This window comes from Chiloscyllium plagiosum, chromosome 34 (genome assembly GCF_004010195.1).
Source record: "Chiloscyllium plagiosum isolate BGI_BamShark_2017 chromosome 34, ASM401019v2, whole genome shotgun sequence".
In the NCBI taxonomy this organism is placed as follows: Eukaryota; Metazoa; Chordata; class Chondrichthyes; order Orectolobiformes; family Hemiscylliidae; genus Chiloscyllium; species Chiloscyllium plagiosum.
The window spans coordinates 1,152,204-1,168,314 of NC_057743.1; the positions used below are offsets into that span (position 1 = coordinate 1,152,204).

The window sequence follows — 16,111 nt, forward strand, 5'->3', positions numbered from 1 at the left end:
TAAATAAATAATAGTTCACCTTAGATTCTTCTAACCAAAGTGCATGACCTCATATTTTCCTACATCAATTTGCTAATTTGTTGCCATTCACTCAGAAGAAAGTGAGGACTGCAGATGCCAGAGATCACAGTTGAAAAGTGTGGTGCTGGAAAAGCATAGCAGGTCAGGCAGCATTCAAGGAGCAGGAGAGTTGGCGTTTCAAGCATACGCTCACCAGGAATGACGCTCATTCCTAATGAAGAGCTTATGCTCGAAACGTCAACTCTCCTGCTCCTTGGATGCTGCCTGACACTGTGCTTTTCCAGCACCACACCATCCTTTCACTCAACCTATATCGCCATGCCGATTCCTTAGATCCTTATCACAACTTGCCATCTTCTGTATTATCAGCAAATCTCGATACCTTACACCATCCACCACATCTCCTCCGAGAAATCATAAAAATGGATTGTAAATAATTAAGGCCCGAGGACAGATCCTTGTGACACTCCATTGGTTATGTCTTTCAAAACTGAAAAAAATGCATTAATCATGACTTTTATCTTCTGAATGTTAACCAATTTTCAATGCACAAAGCATGTCTCTGACAATATAACAAAGACTGTGTCACATGCATGTTATACAGTTGGAAAAATGGAGGGCTAAAGGTAGGAAGAAAGGGAATGTGGATTGGGAAGTACTATTGAATTGTTTCAGTGTTTCTCGCATCCAACAGACTGTGAAAAGAGTTTGAAGGAAGGTATCTCTGGGGATTCTGTGCTGTCAACACTGCCACGATCAGAGTGAGAGGTTTCATGGATGTCCATCTTGCTGATGTTTATTGTGTCCGTGGACACAGAATGGAATTTGCTGTTGGTAAATACATCTCAAGGATTACTCAGAGCTAAGTGAGAGATTGTACATGATGTAGGCTAATGTATTAACATTTAATGCTTTACACTCATTTAATCAACCTCCATTTGGTCCCTGGGATATTCTTTAAGTTGAGGCAAAAATCTTCAACAGATTTCTTTGAGAATATATAGGATGCTTATTTATTTACAATGATATTTATTTCTAATCATTGTTTAGAAGGGTGAGCACAGGAACTGAGTAGCATGGCAGCCTTTCTGCAGGTGAAATGTTTCAGGATCTCTATTAGAAAGTAGAAGTGTACCATTGTTGCTGAGGGAATAGGCACCTGGATCAGAATCTATAAGAAGTTCCATAATGTTTGGATACTTAGGTTGAATGGCAGTCATGTTCCCATATGATCTCCATCTTTAACAATCACTTACATCTCTGAGATAATCTTCTGTGAACATAAAGGAAAATTTCTATTCATTTTCATTTTCAAACATTAAATTATTGTTCATTAATTGTAGGTAGAAAGTTTGCCTCAGCTAACTGAGAGATGATTGGCAGGATTGGATTTGTTCTGCTCTTTGTAAATGGGACATACCTAGGCATGTTTCCACAATGTTAGGAAATTGCCAGTGTTTTTACAGAACCAGAACAGGTTAGCTAAGGACATTGCTAGAAGTTTTTGCAGAAGTTTTCAATACAGCAGCTGGCATGGCCAATATTTATTGCCTATCCCAACTTGCCCTGAAGAAAGTAGATCCACAATGCCATTAGGAAATGAATTCAAGGATTTTACCTGACACAGAAGGAATAGCAATTCATTTCCAAGTCTGGATGGTAAGAAGTTGGAGGAAAACTTGCAAGACATGGAATTTCCATGTATCTGCTGTCTTTGTCCTTTTAAGTGGATGTGGCCATAGATTTGGAAAGTGTTGCTGAATAGCTTTGGTAAATTTCTGCAATGCATCTTATAGATGGTAAACATTGCTGCTACTGGACAGAGATCGAGTGTATGTTTGTGAATGTGATGAAATCAACCTGGACACATTGTCCTTAATGGTGTCAAGCTTTGACCGCTGTTGGAGCTAAACTCATTTAAGCAAGTGTGGAATATTCCAACACACTCCTGATTTGCGCTTTTTCAGGGGTGGACAGGCTTTGGGGAGTCAGGAGATGATTTACTCACCTCTAAACCTGTTTTTATAGTCACTATATTTATATGGCTAGAATATTTCATTTTTCAGGTAAACTCCAAGATGTTGATAATGGGAATTCAGTGGTGGTAATGCAATTGAGTGCCAAGGAACAATGGTTAGATTTTCTCTTTCTGGAGATGGTCATTGCCTGGCATATGTGTGAATCAAATATTACTTGCAACCTTGGATTCCATGCCTGCATATTGTGCAGGTATTGCTACATTTGGACATGGACTGTTTCAGTATCTGAGGAGTCACTCATGACGCTGAATATTGTGCAATCAGCAGGAATGTCCCCAGTTCTGACTTGATGAAGAGGTGCAGGGCATTGATGAAGCAGCTGAAGATAGTCAGGCCAAAAACATGACACTGAGGACTCCTGGAGAAACTTTCTAAGGTGAGAATATTGAGCTCCAACAAGCAAAACCATCTTCCTTTCTGCCACAAATGATTTCATCCAGTGGAGAGTTTCACCCCTGATTGTAACTGACTCCAGTTCAGCTGGAGCTCCTTGATGACACATTCTATCAAATGCTGTTTTGTTGCTAAAGGCTGTCTGTCTCACTTCACCTCAGGAATTCAGCCTACTTGCCCATGTTTTTTCACTAAGACTGTGATGAAGTCAGGAGCTGAGTGACCCTGGAAGAACCCAAACTAAGAATTCCTGATGAAGGGGCTTATACCTGAAATGTCGATTCTCCTGCTGCGCAGATGCTGCCTGACCTGCTGTGCTTTTCCAGCACAACACTCTTGACTGCTGCTTGATGGCCCTGTTGATGGTACCTTCCAATGACTACTGATAATTGAGATTCTGGAGTAGAGTGGTGCTGGAAAAGCACAGCAGTTCAGGCAGCAACCGAGGAGCAGGAAAATTGACATTTCGGGCAAAAGCCCTTCATCAGAAATTCCGTGCTGTCAACACTGCCAGGATCAGAGTGAGAGGTTTCATGGATGTCCATCTTGCTGATGTTTATTGTGTCCGTGGACACAGAATGGAATTTGCTGTTGGTAAATACATCTCAAGGATTACTCAGAGCTAAGTGAGAGATTGTACATGATGTAGGCTAATGTATTAACATTTAATGCTTTACACTCATTTAATCAACCTCCATTTGGTCCCTGGGATATTCTTTTAAGTTGAGGCAAAAATCTTTAACAGATTTCTTTGAGAATATATAGGATGCTTATTTATTTACAATGATATTTATTTCTAATCATTGTTAGAAGGGTGAGCACAGGAATTGAGTAGCATGGCAGCCTTTCTGCAGGTGAAATGTTTCAGGATCTCCATTAGAAAGTAGAAGTGTACCATTGTTGCTGAGGGAATAGGCACCTGGATCAGAATCTATAAGAAGTTCCATAATGTTTGGATATTTAGGTTGAATGGCAGTCATGTTCCCATATGATCTCCATCTTTAACAATCACTTACATCTCTGAGATAATCTTCTGTGAACATAAAGGGAAATTTCTATTCATTTTCATTTTCAAACATTAAATTATTGTTCATTAATTGTAGGTAGAAAGTTTGCCTCAGCTTACTGAGAGATGATTGGCAGGATTGGATTTGTTCTGCTCTTTGTAAATGGGACATACCTAGGCATGTTTCCACAATGTTAGGAAATTGCCAGTGTTTTTACAGAACCAGAACAGGTTAGCTAAGGACATTGCTAGAAGTTTTTGCAGAAGTTTTCAATACAGCAGCTGGCATGGCCAATATTTATTGCCTATCCCAACTTGCCCTGAAGAAAGTAGATCCACAATGCCATTAGGAAATGAGTTCAAGGATTTTACCTGACACAGAAGGAATAGCAATTCATTTCCAAGTCTGGATGGTAAGAAGTTGGAGGAAAACTTGCTGTCTTTGTCCTTTTAAATGGATGTGGCCATAGATTTGGAAAGTGTTGCTGAATAGCTTTGGTAAATTTCTGCAATGCATCTTATAGATGGTAAACATTGCAGCTACTGGACAGAGATCGAGTGTATGTTTGTGAATGTGATGAAATCAACCTGGACACATTGTCCTTAATGGCGTCAAGCTTTGACTGCTGTTGGAGCTAAACTCATTTAAGCAAGTGTGGAATATTCCAACACACTCCTGATTTGCGCTTTTTCAGGGGTGGACAGGCTTTGGGGAGTCAGGAGATGATTTACTCACCTCTAAACCTGTTTTTATAGTCACTATATTTATATGGCTAGAATATTTCATTTTTCAGGTAAACTCCAAGATGTTGATAATGGGAATTCAGTGGTGGTAATGCAATTGAGTGCCAAAGAACAATGGTTAGATTTTCTCTTTCTGGAGATGGTCATTGCCTGGCATATGTGTGAATCAAATATTACTTGCAACCTTGGATTCCATGCCTGCATATTGTGCAGGTATTGCTACATTTGGACATGGACTGTTTCAGTATCTGAGGAGTCACTCATGACGCTGAATATTGTGCAATCAGCAGGAATGTCCCCAGTTCTGACTTGATGAAGAGGTGCAGGGCATTGATGAAGCAGCTGAAGATAGTCAGGCCAAAAACATGACACTGAGGACTCCTGGAGAAACTTTCTAAGGTGAGAATATTGAGCTCCAACAAGCAAAACCATCTTCCTTTCTGCCACAAATGATTTCATCCAGTGGAGAGTTTCACCCCTGATTGTAACTGACTCCAGTTCAGCTGGAGCTCCTTGATGACACATTCTATCAAATGCTGTTTTGTTGCTAAAGGCTGTCTGTCTCACTTCACCTCAGGAATTCAGCCTACTTGCCCATGTTTTTTCACTAAGACTGTGATGAAGTCAGGAGCTGAGTGACCCTGGAAGAACCCAAACTAAGAATTCCTGATGAAGGGGCTTATACCTGAAATGTCGATTCTCCTGCTGCGCAGATGCTGCCTGACCTGCTGTGCTTTTCCAGCACAACACTCTTGACTGCTGCTTGATGGCCCTGTTGATGGTACCTTCCAATGACTACTGATAATTGAGATTCTGGAGTAGAGTGGTGCTGGAAAAGCACAGCAGTTCAGGCAGCAACCGAGGAGCAGGAAAATTGACATTTCGGGCAAAAGCCCTTCATCAGAAATTCCAAATCCTGTCCAAATTCTATCTACAAGTTGGCTGATGCACCACCGTTGTAGGCCTGATCCCAAACAATGATGAGACAGAATACAGGAAAGTGCTTGGTGGCATGGTACAAAAATAATAATCTTTCCCTCAACGTCAGTAAAAGGAAAGAGCTGGTCATTGACTTCAGGACGGAAGGTGGAGGGCACGCTCTTGTCTACATCAATGGTGGTGAGGTGAAGATGATCCACAGTATCAAGTTCTTGAGAGTGATGATCGCCAACAATCTGTCCTGGTCCACCCATATTGATGCGATGGTCAAGAAAGCACCATGATGCCTTTATCTCCTTAGGAGGCTCAGGAAATTCTGCATATCCATAAAGACTCTTAACAGTTTTTATAGGGGCAACATAGAAATCATTCTATCCAAATGCATCACAGCTTAGTATGGCAACTAGTCTGTCCAGGATCACAAAAATCTACAGAGAGTTATGAACACGACCAGCCTATCATACAAGCCAACCTTCCATCCATTGACTCCATCCATACTTCTTGATGCATTGGGAAAGCAGCCAATATAATCAAACATTCCTCCCACTGCAATTATAATGTCTTCTAACTTCTTCAGTTGGGCAAAGGATACAATAGCTTATACACATATCAACAGATTCAAGAATAACTACTTCCTTGTTGTTATTAGATTTCTGAATTAACTGCTCAAATTTGAAATTTAATGTTCATTTTTCTCTTTGTGCACCTTCTCTGAGGCCATAACATTATATTCTTTGCTCTGTTCTATTACCCTAATTCATTTTGTATGGTATGACCTGCCTGTATTGCATGCAAAACAAAAACTTCACTGTACCTGGGTATATGTAACAACAATTAATGAAACAAAACAAAATCAAAGCCTTTGTAGTATTCAGTACCTCCTGCTTTCTCGTGATATCATGTGGAGTGAATGAAAATGGCTGAGAACTGGCACCTGTGGCTCTGGGGATCTCTGGAGGTCAGCCACTAGGCATTTCTGGCTGAAGATTGTTGCAAATGATCAGTCTTTGGCTGGATTTATGTAGATCATCCTCCTTCAGTGAGTTGTTTACTTGTCCACCACAATTCACAACAAGATGTGTCTGGACTACAGAGCTTAGATCTGACTTGTTTGTTGTGAAATTGCTTAGCTCTGTCAATCACTTGTTGCTTATGCTGTTTTGCTATCAAGTCATCATGTTTATTGGCTTCACCAGGTTGACATCTCATTCCTGGTCTGCCTGGTTTTACTCTAGGTGTGCCCTTGTGTAGTCTTCATTCAACCAAGTCTAATCCAGTGGCTTGATGGCAATGGTAGAATGGGAGAAATTGCCAAAGCATGAGGTTGTAGATTGTGTTGGAGTACAATTCTGCTGCTGCTAATGGTCCACCATCTCATGAACACCCAACCTTGAATTGAGGGATTTGTTCAATTACTATCCCATTTAACATGGTGATAGTGCCACACATCATTGTTGGAGCTGTCTTTTCTGTTTTGTTTCTGATCTCCAGTATACACAGTATTTTATGAAAATTGAAACCCGAATGGCTATTTGCCCGATGAGCTTGCGACACTCTTCTCTGAGCTTATACTTGCCTTTGCAATGTATCCCTCCAAATTGAGAGGTCAGTGTGATGATGCTGCCTCTTTAACAAGGTTATTGTGTACTTTGCTTCTATGACCACTCTTTTAAAAAAAAACAGATGCTGACATGTCTGGAAATAGCTATTTTAAACAATGAGGGGATTGGCTAGTTTTCCCAGTTCAGGTGTTTTCTAGTTTGGTTAGGTTAGCAAGCATTCAGAAACTGGCAACCTAGAGAAGCAGCTATAATGATAAAACAGGTCCATGCTTCAACAAATGTTTCTTGCCTGACTCTCTTCTCTGCAATCTCTCCTGCTTATAATAACCTGAGTTTGAATTTACCATTTGCCAAGGGATGTTTTGGGATGTTGTGGGTATTGGAACAGCTCCTTCGTTAAGTTGCAATTAAGAGTTGGTTGGATTTCCAAATGGAGTCGTGGAGTCATAGAGTCATAGAGATATACAGCACGGAAACAGACCCTTTGGTTCAACTCATCCAAGTCCTGTTTGCCAACATTTCGTCCATATCCCTCTAAATCCTTCCTTTTCATCTACCCACCCAGATGCCTTTGAAATGCTGTAATTGCACCAGCCTCCACTACTTCCTCTGGCAGCTCACACCACCCTCTGTGTGAAAAAGTTGCCCCTTAGGTCCCTTTTATATCTTGTCTCTCTCATCCTGTCAGTCCTCAGTTTCTGACGCTCCAGGGATAACAGCCCCAACCTATTCAGCCTTTCCTTATAGCTCAAATCCTCTAACCCTTGCAACATGCTTGTAATCTTTTCTGAACCCTTTCAACTTTCATAACATCCTTCAAAAAAAGGAGATCAGAATTTTTTAAAAAATTCATTAATAGGACTTGGACGTCGCTGGCTGGCCAGCATTGATAGCCCATCCCTGTTTCCCCTTGAGAAGCTGGTGATTAATTTGCCTTCTTGAATGGCTGCAGTGCACTTGCTGTGAGTTGACCTACAATGCCAGTAGGGAGGGAATTCCAAAAGTGGCCTAATCAATGTCCTGTACAGCTGCAACATGACCTCCTAATTCTTATACTCAATACTCTGACCAATAAAGGAAAGCATACCAAACACCTTCTTCACTATCCTATCTACCTGCAAATCCACTTTCAAGGAACTATAAACCTGCACTGTTAAACAGTGTCCCATGGGAACCTCGTTAAACGCCTTGGCAGTTATTCTAAATTCTGTTTTCTTTTGTTCATATTTCAACTGTAGTGTGCAAATAAATTCTATTTTGCTTAAAGCCAATTGACCAATTGTATCACTCCTGGAATATCCATTTACATCTGCCTTTAAAATAAGAAAATTTAGGTCTGGGCTACTTTAGAACATAGAACATAGAACAGTACAGCACAGAACAGGCCCTTCAGCCCACCATGTTGTGCCGACCATTGATCCTCATGTATGCACCCTCAAATTTCTGTGACTTTGTCCGACCCTGTCCAAAACCTGTGGTTCCACATCGTAGCTTTTTATTACTTAGCCAATCGTCTCTCTTAGCAAATAAATCTTTCTTTTCCCCATGTGGTCTTGTCTTGCATATTAATCTTTTGTGAGACACATTACGCACTGCTGTCTGGAAATCCAGATATAATATATCTATATGATCCCATTATCCACCTTGTTTGTCACTTTTTTAAAGAAAGATAGTCAAATCATTAAAACATGATTTATCTTTCATAAAACTATGTTGAATGCTGGATTGTGGATTGACTTTGAAAATCTCGAGTTATTAATTCCTTCATAACGGATTCTAACAATTTGCCTTTAATTCCAATAGATTTCTCACTACTTTTCATTCCCTAGTGAATCTGGTTATTTGAAGTTATTCCCTTTCTATAATCACTACGTTCCCTTTCACAATTCCTGTGTAACAGGCACAAGGCTGTAAAAGATCTGCTCCAATTGCTGTATAAGAGGCATGAGAGGCTGATTGGACTCATTGTGTTCCTGCTTTACACACTCGCTGGGCTGAAAGTTCTCCTGGTGTTCCCACATTATAGTCTCGATGGGCTGAATGTCCTCCTGATGTTCCTACATTATAGTCTTGATGGCTTGCATGTCCTGCTCCTGTTCCTGTCCAAGCCGCTCAGGATCTCAATGTCAGGTCTGGGGAATTATGGAATCTCCCTGCTCAAATGTCACTTTTCAAGGGCTGAAATATGCAGACAGGTTGTGTTGCCCACACTGGGTAGCTCAGTGGTTAGCACTGCTGCTTCACAGCACCAGAGATTCATGTTCAATTACAGTCTCCAATTTGCTCCCATAGTCCCAAGATGCACAGGTTCGGTGGATTGGCCATGCTAAATTATCCATAATGTCCGGGGATGTGGTGGCTAGGCACATCAGGCATGGAAAGTGCCAGGTTATAAAGATTGGGTGGGGTGGGTGGTGGGGATTGGATGGGATGGTCTTCGGAGGATTAGTGTGTTGTCGCTGGGTCAAATGGCCTGCTTCCACGCTGCAGGGATTCTATGAATAACACCTTCATTGCAGAAAAAAATTGAGGCAACAATCTTTGAGTTAATTCCAATATCCTTTCCTCAGTGAGGAGATTACATCTGTACACACTAATCCAGATGTGATCTCACTAACTTGCTGTGCAGCAGCAGCAACACTTTACCAGCTTGCTGTAAGGTTACCACCTAGGTTAGAGCAGTCTTCGCTCTCTGGGGGAATACGCAACATTGCTGAAAGATGATTGTCTTTCTTTACTCCACCAGCACAACGGAAGATCTGGTGATAATGTCACAATAAGTCTTGAGAAGAATGGGTAAGATGTGGTAAGATAATATCAATGTTGAGATATGCCTCACCAAACATCTCATCTGAATCTGCCATTAACCTCGCCACAGAATCTGTTAAGGTGGAGCTTAGAAACAGCAAGGAGAAGCAAACATTAATGAGTTAGAATATAGAACAGTACAGCACAGAACAGGCCCTTCAGCCCACGATGTTGTGCCGACCACTGATCCTCATGTATGCACCCTCAAATTTCTGTGACCATATGCATGTCCAGGAGTCTCTTAAATGTCCTCAATGGCCCTGCTTCCACAACTGCTGCTGGCAACGCATTCCATGCTCTCACAACTCTCTTTGTAAAGAACCCGCCTCTGACATCCCCTTTATACTTTCCTCCAACCAGCTTAAAACTATGACCCCTCGTGTTAGTCATTTCTGCCCTGGGAAATAGTCTCTGGCTATCGACTCTATCTATGCCTCTCATTATCTTGTATACCTCAATTAGGTCCCCTCTTCTCCTCCTTTTCTCCAATGAAAAAAGTCCGAGCTCAGTCAACCTTTCCTTATAAGGTGAGCCCTCCAGCCCAGGCAACATCCTGGTAAACCTCCTCTGAACCCTCTCCAAAGCATCCACATCTTTCCTATAACAGGGTGACCAGAACTGGACGCAGTATTCCAAGTGCGGTCTAACCAAAGTATTATATATATTTTTTAAAGGGCGATACCCTCCTGTTTTTTATTCCTCTTTTTAAAAATTTAACCCCCACACTACCGCCTAACTGCGATAGTGCTTTTTTTTTCCCCAGCACCCATGGTGTGTGTGTATACGTGTGAGACACAGTGAAAGACACAAAGTGCATGAATCTTTATTGAATTTCCACCACCAGGAAGATAGGAAAACACCAGAGTGGCCAGTGACAAGCAGAGCCCTTCACATCAAAGGGCAGTGCTGTGTGATCAAACAGCGAAGGGGAGGATAGGGACTAAATCAAAATAGAGTTGGAGGGAGAAATAATGCACTCCACTCCCTGCGGTGCCTACCTCTCCCTAAACAACTCCAGGGTGTTGGTGGACACCGCGTGCTCCTTCTCCAAGGACACCCGGGCCCTAACGTAACCGCGGAAGAGGGGCAGGCAGTCGGCCCTAACAACCCCCTCCAGGGCCCGCTGCCTTGACCTGTTGATGGCCAGTTTGCCCAGGCCCAGGAGCAGACCCACGAGGAGGTCTTCAGACCTGACCAAAGTTTTATAGAGCTGCAACAAGATCTCACTACTCTTAAACTCAATACCCCTGTCAATGAAAGCCAAAACATCAGAGGAGACTGATGTAAAATGGCTGGCACAATGAAACATACTTTTTATGTAACAACTTATTAGGATCTGGCATGTGCTGCATGAGAGAATAGTACAAGCTGTCCAGGGTTTTCTAAAGAAAATGGATCACTATTTGAAGAGCAAATGTTTTTAGGGAGATGGAAAAAGGCATGATGGAGACTTAATGGGCTGAATAGTCTCCCTCTATGCTGCAATCATTCTCAATTCTAAATCTTGCACTCTTAATTCCACTACCTCATGGGAGATCCTGCTCCATGTGATCAAAGATCAGCCTGCACAATAGCTATAGATTCAGTCCCATACAGACCTGGAACTCTTTGGAGATGTCCTCCTCAAAATACACGGACAGTCAATGAAAAAGCATTTCCTTTGATCAACATTACTACCTTCTTTTCTTTCCTTCTCTAAGTTTGCTGAAAAATTTCTATCCAGGGATATTTAGCTCCCTTTTATGAGTCAGATCTCAATAACCACTAATTTGACAATACTGCTTTTAAGAGATGTTTTGTCCTGTTTCTCTTGAAAAGGTGCTGACACCACGCTGGCGATTGGTAAAATGTATTTTTTTTAAAGTAAGACAAAAGAAGCATGAGTGGGTGAAGTCAGGGTCAAATAGGTGAAGAGTTTTAGTTTTGCTTTCAGTTGGGGTTTTGGAGTTGGTTGTTGAAGCTGTTAGATACAGCTCTGCCTGTGCTGCAGCAAAAAGCTCTCTCTTTGCTGCTAGATTATTTCTTTCACTGTTCCTTTCTCCTGGACTGGAGAAGAAAAAGCAAGCAAAGAAAATCTGTTTTGCTGAATTTTCCTTGCCAAGGGTGTGTTTAGGGATGATGCTATACTAGAACAATTCAGTAGTTAGATAATATGTTACTTTATTCAGTATTTCTACAGAGTTAAAGTTATGCCAATCTATTTTTGTTTGTATTTTACGTGTGTTGTAGTAATAAAGTGTGTTTTGTTTAAAGAACAGTAGTGGACCAATCAAATCATATTGGGAACACAGTGTTTTGCACTTAAATTAAAATAAAATAAAAAGTTAGCGTCTATGCAATTGCCCTGAAGTATTTTGAGGGGCTTTGGTCTGGTCCATAACATTACACCATATTTTCATGTAGGTATTTGGACCTACTTTGGAAATGATCTTTGCTTTCCAAACAAGGAACAAGCAGAGGCTGCTAAGCCATTCAATATGATGATGGCTGACCTGATTTTAACCACAACTCTAATTCCTATATGTACACTTGATAATCATTCAACATCTTGGTAATCAAAAATATGTATACTTCTGACTTAAGGATCCATTGCCTTTCTCAACCCTCTGCTTTAAATGGGGGAATCATTTATTTTTAAACTGTGTGCTTTAAGTCTAAATTCAAGTGTCCTCAGGATCTGAAATTACATCACTCTTCTAAACTCCACAGGATACAAGCCGAGCCTGTCTATTCCTTGCTCATTAAGCAAAACACTCATTCAAGATATTAGTCCAATAAATCTTCTTTGAACTGCTTTGAATATATTAACATCATTGTATTATGATCAGGATTGCACACCTATAATCCAGGTGCAGTCTAATCACTGCCCTGGAACTCCAAAGCATAACCACCTGACTCTTGCATTCTGCTCCCCCAGAAAGAAGCATTCTCTTAGCTTTCCTGATGACTTGCTGCACCTGTGAATTGCCCTTCACTGATTCATGCACTTGGATATCTGATCCCTCTGCGTGCAACCTCTCACCATTTAGCTGGTTTTAAAAAATTCTTTCTGCATAAGTGGAATAACTTCACATTTTGCGACACTGCTCTCATTTCCCAGACCGTTGTCCACGCACTTAACCTATCTATAAGCCCTTTGTAGGCTCCTTATGCCCTCTTCACAACTTGCTTTCCTACCTATCTTTGTATCATCAACAAATTTAGCTACTGTACCTTCAATCCTTCATCTAAAATACTTATATAAACTGTAAAGAGTTGAGGCTCCAGGAACAGCTCCTGTGGCATACTATTCATGACATTCTGTCAAGTTGAAAAAGACCTAGTTATTCCCCATTTCCTGTGAGCAAGCCAATCTTCAACCTATGTCAATGTTCGCCTTACATCATCAGCTTTTATTTTCTGCAATAGCCTTTGATATGGAACCTTATCAAATGTCTTCTGGAAATCTAAATACAATATAAAAAGAGGAAGACTGTTCAGTTTGGGTTTCATGACAGGAAAACATCTGGAAGATTGGGTCTAACTTCAAGCTACATCAAAATAGTCCGAACAGTCTTGTAGTACATAACAGTCAACTTGAATAGTTAATTTAGAAAGAGCTACACTGAAAATGTGACTGCAAGCTGAGAACGAAAATGTCTATATACTTTTGAGTATAAAGATGGACAAGTTATGCTGCAGCTTTAGATGTGGGTGCTTTGCAGAGGGTACAGAAAAGATTGACAGGATGTTGCTTCGTATGGGGGATTTTAGCTATGAAGGAAGGTTGGATAGAAAGGTTTTCATTGGAATGCAGGTTAAGGGGTAACCTGATAGAAGTTTATAAGATCATGAATGGCATGGATAGAGTGGAGTATATGAGGCTTTTTAACCAGGGAGGACAGGTCAATTACTAGGGGACACACGCTCAAGGTGTGGGGAATATATTTAAAAGTGATATGCAAGACAAAGTGTGGCGAGTCCCTGGAATGCATTGCCAGAGGATGTGGTGGAAGCAGACACAATAGTAGCATTCAAGAAACACCTGAACAAATACATGAATAGGAATGGAATAGAACAGATCCTGCAAGTAAACATGGTTTTAGTATGGAAGGGCAAAATGTGTCAGCACAGGCTCGGAGGGCCGAAGTATTGTTCTTTATTTGCAGGTGTAGTACATTCGCTATAGCCAGCCAACTCAGGGTCAATCCCTCTACTGAGGAGATTCTCAATCACTGTTATATTGATCAGGAATGGCCCAGGTTAATGACCCCACTCAGGATCTCATTGTCAACAAGATCCATCTGGATCTCCTAGTATACCCGTCATTGAAAGCAATATTGCCGGAGCAGAAAGCAGTTAGGGAGGTATTAATTTATTTCAGGGGGATTGGAGTACAGAAAGAATGTTTTCATATTTCAGCTGTGCAGGACCTTGTCGAAAGCTCATCTTGAACATTGTGCAGTATTGTGAGCAGTTTTGGTGTCTTTACTGAATAAAGAACAAACCTGACAATGAGAGAGTGCGGCAAAGGATGACACAACTCTAGCATGATAGGCTTTTTGTGTGAGTAGAGTTTGGGTCGATTGGGCCAGCATTCCATGATGTTGAGGAAAATGAGTGCAGGGCTCACTGAAATATATAAAGCCTTGACTGGGCGAGACAGATTAGAAACAGGGCTGACATGCCCTGTTTCAACGTAAATGAGGGAACACAGTATTACATACAGGCAGACCACTCTGCATTGACAGGACAATAAATGTCTGCACTGAGACACTAGTGAGCCTGAGGAATTCTATCCCACGTAAGGCCGTGAAAGCCAGGGCACTGAATATTCATAAAGATTTCTAGAGAACAAATGATTTGGGAGAGACTAGGAAGATAAAAGAGTCAAAGAGATGTACAGCACAGAAACACACCCTTCAGTCTAACCCAAATATCCCAACCCAATCTAGTCCCACCTGCCAGCACCTGACCTAAATCTCTCCAAACCCTTTCTATTCATCTTATTCCAATCACTGCTTAGATTAAATGCAGTTCTGAGTAGTCTGCAATGCCAATCATGTATATTTTAATATGTATTATTTCTCTGAAAGTGGGAATTCAGCATATAATTTACTCACTTTTACATCAAAACTATACTCAAAAATAGGCAGATTTCAGAATGATATGGATTGGTGAGATGGGCAGACAGATACAGATGTATTATGAGACTATTTGACCCATCAATTCCACTTGACAGTGAGAAGTAGTTTTGGCAGCGTGTGTCAGGTATCCATGATGTGGTGGACTGGAGTGGACAAAATTAAAACTCACAGATTATAGTCCAACAGGTTTATTGGGAAGCACTAGCTTTTGAAGCGTTGCTCCTTCATCACAGAGCTGTCCCGGTGAAGGAGCAGCGCTCTGAAAGTTAGTGCTTTCAAATAAACCTGCTGAACTATAGCATGGTGTTGTTTGATTTTTAATTATGTCAGCTGGGGTCAAATGAATCCCTTGTGGAGTATAGTGGGTGTAGGATTACACTTAAAGAGGGAAATCAGAAGGGCAAAAAGGAGACATAAGACAGCTTTGGCAGATAAGGTTAAGGAGAATCCAAAGAAATTCTACAAGCATACAAAGGGCAAAAGAGTAACTAGGGAGAGGATAGGACTCCTTAAAGATCAATGAGGTCGTCCATGTTTGGAATCACAGGAGATGGGTGAGATCTTAAATGAATGTTTTGCCTCATTATTTACTAGAGAAAGACATGGATGTTGGAGAACTCAGGAAATAAATACTGATGTTTTGAAAAGAATCCACATCGCAGAAGAGGAGGTGCTGGAGGTCTTAAGTGCATAAAGGTAGATAAATTTGATTAAGTGACCTGATCAAGTGTATCTCGCCAGGACATTGTGGGAAGCTAGGGAAGAAATTGCAGGGCTCCTGGCAAAGATATTTGTAAATGGACAGCTATAGGTGAGATGCCAGAAGACTGGAGAGTGGCTAATGTTGTGTCATTATTTAAGAAATGCTGCAAGGAAAAGCCAAGGAATTATGGACCAGTGATCCTGACATCATTGGTGGGTAAGTCATCAGAAGGGATTCTGAGAGCTAGGAGTTACATGCATTTGGAGAGTCAAGGACCGATTACAAACTTGATTGAGTTTTTTTGGAGAGATGACCAAGAGGATTGATGAAGGCAGATGAGTAGATGTTGTCTACAAGGATATCTATCAAGGTTCTGCATGGTAAACTTGTTAGTAAGGTTAGATAACATGGAATCCAGGTAGAGCTAGTCATTTGAATAAAAAATTAGCTTGATGGGAAGAGACAGACTGTGGTGGTAGAGGGCTTTTGTTCAGAATGGAAGCCTGTGACCAGCGGTATGTTGCAAGGATCAGTGCTGGGTCCACTGTAATTTGTCAGTTATATAAAATATTTGGTAAAAACAAGGGCTGTAGATGCTGGAAACCAGAGGTTAGATTAGAGTGGTGCTGGAAAAGCACAGCAGTTCAGGCAGCATCCGAGGATCAGGATAATCGACGTTTCCGGCAAAAGCCCTTCATCAGGAATATAGGCAGGGTGTCTGCAGAGTGGAGAGATAAATGAGGGGGGTGGGGGTGGGAGTGGGGAGAAAG

General features: G+C 41.2%; 1 protein-coding gene across 1 annotated transcript in view; it reads right to left on the reverse strand.

Moving 5' to 3' along the window:
* The window catches only part of LOC122540083 (ephrin type-B receptor 2-like), a 768,846-nt gene that overhangs the window by 128,908 nt on the left and 623,827 nt on the right, over positions 1-16,111 (reverse strand). The window lies entirely within an intron of this gene.